This window comes from Arachis hypogaea, chromosome 10 (assembly GCF_003086295.3).
Source record: "Arachis hypogaea cultivar Tifrunner chromosome 10, arahy.Tifrunner.gnm2.J5K5, whole genome shotgun sequence".
NCBI lineage: Eukaryota > Viridiplantae > Streptophyta > Magnoliopsida > Fabales > Fabaceae > Arachis > Arachis hypogaea.
This window is the reverse complement of record NC_092045.1, coordinates 61,367,060-61,370,656: the sequence shown is the minus strand read 5'-3', so window position 1 is coordinate 61,370,656 and position 3,597 is coordinate 61,367,060. Positions and strand designations below refer to the sequence as shown.

The 3,597-nt window shown below is 44.5% G+C and overlaps 1 non-coding gene across 1 annotated transcript; it reads right to left on the bottom strand.

The window, feature by feature from the left end:
• Nucleotides 1-344: 344 nt before the first annotated feature.
• Nucleotides 345-452, bottom strand: LOC112718979 (small nucleolar RNA R71). Its single transcript, XR_003161304.1, has one exon. It is a non-coding gene; the product is annotated as a small nucleolar RNA R71 (small nucleolar RNA).
• Between the last annotated feature and the right edge of the window lie 3,145 nt (nt 453-3,597).

Genomic DNA, 3,597 nt, shown 5'->3' with positions numbered 1-3,597 from the left:
CACCTACTCCCGACTTCTATGGGAGAAGCATCTCTATCCCTGCCATTGGAGCAAACAACTTTGAGCTTAAGCCTCAATTAGTTTCTCTAATGCAACAGAATTGCAAGTTCCATGGACTTCCATTGGAAGATCCTCATCAGTTCTTAGCTGAATTCTTGCAAATCTGTGACACAGTCAAGACTAATGGGGTAGACCCTGAGGTCTATAGACTGATGCTATTCCCCTTTGCTGTAAGAGACAGAGCTAGAACATGGTTGGATTCTCAACCTAAAGAAAGCCTGGACTCTTGGGAAAAGCTAGCCAATGCCTTTTTGGCAATGTTCTTTCCACCTCAAAAATTGAGTAAGCTTAGAGTGGAAGTCCAAACCTTCAGACAGAAGGAAGGAGAATCCCTCTATGAAGCTTGGGAAAGATACAAACAATTGATCAGAAAGTGTCCCACTGATATGCTTTCTGAATGGAGCATCATAGGTATTTTCTATGATGGTCTCTCTGAATTGTCCAAGATGTCTTTGGATAGCTCTTCTGGAGGATCTCTTCATCTGAAGAAGACGCCTACTGAAGCTCAAGAACTGATTGAAATGGTTGCAAATAACCAATTCATGTACACTTCTGAAAGAAGTCATGTGAACAATGGGACTAGTCAGAAGAAAGGAGTTCTTGAGATTGACACTCTGAATGCCATATTGGCTCAGAACAAAATATTGACTCAACAAGTCAATTTGATTTCTCAAAGTCTGTCTGGAATGCAAAATGCACCAAGCAGTACTAAGGAAGCTTCATCTGAGGAAGAAGCTTATGATCCTGAGAACCCTTCAATAGAAGAGGTGAATTACATGGGAGAACCCTATGGAAACACCTACAATCCTTCATGGAGGAATCATCCAAATCTTTCATGGAAGGATCAACAGAGACCTCAACAAGGTTTCAATAACAATAATGGTGGAAGGAACAGGTTTAGCAATAGCAAGCCTTTTCCATCATCTTCTCAGCAACAGACAGAGAGCTCTAAGCAGAATACCTCTGACTTAGCAACCATGGTCTCTGATCTAATCAAAACCACTCAAAGTTTCATGACTGAAACTAGGTCTTCCATTAGAAACTTGGAAGGACAAGTGGGTCAGCTGAGCAAGAAAATTACTGAACTCCCTCCAAGTACTCTCCCAAGCAATACAGAAGAAAATCCAAAAGGAGAGTGCAAAGCCATCAACTTGGCTGAATCCTGGGAGGGAGAAGAGGCAGTGAACGCCACTGAGGAAGGCCTCACTGGGCGTCCACTGGCCTCCAATGAGTTCCCCAATGAGGAACCATGGGAATCTGAGGCTCAAGATGAGACCATAGAGATTCCATTGGACTTACGTCTGCCATTCATGAGCTCTGATGAGTAGTCTTCCTCTGAAGAGGATGAGTATGTCACTGAGGAGCAAGTTGCTAAATACCTTGGAGCAATCATGAAGCTGAATGACAAGTTATTTGGAAATGAGACTTGGGAGGATGAACCCCCTTTGCTCACCAAAGAATTGGATGACTTGTCTAGGCAGAAACTGCCTCAAAAGAGGCAGGATCCTGGGAAGTTTTCTATACCTTGTACCATAGGCACCATGACCTTCAAGAAGGCTTTGTGTGACTTAGGGTCAAGTGTAAACCTCATGCCCCTCTCTGTAATGGAGAAATTAGGGATCTTTGAGGTGCAAGCTGCAAAAATCTCACTAGAGATGGCAGACAACTCAAGAAAACAAGCCTATGGACTTGTAGAGGATGTTCTGGTCAAAGTTGAAGACCATTACATCCCTACTGATTTCATAGTCCTAGAGACTGGGAAGTGCATGGATGAATCCATCATCCTTGGCAGACCCTTCCTAGCCATAGCAAAGGCTGTGATTGATGTTGATAGAGGAGAGTTGATCATTCAAGTGAATGAAGAATCCTGGGTGTTTAAGGCCCAAGGATATCCCTCTGTCATCATGGAGAGGAAGCATGAAGAGCTTCTCTCAAAACAGAGCCAAACAGAGCCCCCGCAGTCAAACTCTAAGTTTGGTGTTGGGAGGCCACAACCAAACTCTAAGTTTGGTGTTGAACCCCAACATTCAAACTCTAAGTTTGGTGTTGGGAGGTTCCAACACGGTTCTGAGCATTTCTGAGGCTCCATGAGAGTCCTCTGTCAAGCTACTGACATTAAAGAAGCGCTTGTTGGGAGGCAACCCAATGTTTTATAATTAACTATTTTCTTTATTATTTTATCTTTTTTTGTAGGTTGATGATCATAAGAAGTCACAAAAACAATGAAAAAAAGCAAAAACAGAATGAAAAACAGGAAGAAAAACAGCACACCCTGGAGGAAGATGCTGCTGGCGTTTAAACGCCAGTAAGCCTAGCAGTTGGGCGTTTAACGCCCAGTCTGGCACCATTCTGGGCGTTTAACGCCAGAAAGGGGCACCAGACTGGCGTTAAACGCCAGGAAAGGGCAAGAACCTGGCGTTAAACGCCAGGAATGGGCACCAGCCCGGCGTTTAATGCCAGAATTGGCTCAAAACGTGAATTTTGATGCCATTTGGTGCAGGGATGACTTTTCCTTGACACCACAGGATCTGTGGACCCCACAGGACCCCACCACCACTCTCTCTCTTCTTCCCCCATTCACCAATCACCTCAACACCTCTTCCCCAAAAACCCCTCACCTATCAAATCCCATCTTTCTCTTCACCACTCACATCCATCCTTCATAAATCCCCACCAACCTCACCCTTCAAATTCAAACCACTTTCCCTCCCAAACCCACCCATAATAGCCGAACCATTACCCCCCTCTCTCCTATATATACCCTTCTTCAACCCTTCATTTTCACACAACCTAAACACCACTTCTCCCCCTCTTTGGCCGAACACACCACCATCTCCCTCTTCCTCATTTCTTCTTCTTCTACTCTCTTCTTTCTTCTTTTGCTCGAGGACGAGCAAACATTTTAAGTTTGGTGTGGTAAAAGCATTGCTTTTAGTTTTTCCATAACCATTATGGCATCCAAGGCCGGAGAAACCTCTAGAAAGAGGAAAGGGAAGGCAAAAGCTTCCACCTCCGAGTCATGGGAGATGGATAGATTCATCTCAAGGGTGCATCAAGACCACTTCTATGAAGTTGTGGCCTTGAAGAAGGTGATCCCCGAGGTCCCTTTTTCACTCAAGAAGGGTGAATATCCGGAGATCCGACATGAGATTCAAAGAAGAGGTTGGGAAGTTCTTACCAACCCCATTCAACAAGTCGGAATCTTGATGGTTCAAGAGTTCTATGCCAATGCATGGATCACCAAGAACCATGACCAAAGTGTGAACCCAAATCCAAAGAATTATATGGTTCGGGGGAAATACTTGGATTTTAGTCCGGAAAGTGTGAGGGTGGCGTTCAACTTGCCTATGATTCAAGGAGATGAACATCCTTACACTAGAAGGGTCAACTTTGATCAAAGGTTGGACCAAGTCCTCACAGTCATATGTGAAGAGGGCGCCCAATGGAAGCAAGATTCAAGAGGAAAGCCGGTTCAATTAAGAAGGCATGACCTCAAACCCGTGGCTAGAGGATGGTTAGAGTTCATACAACGCTCAA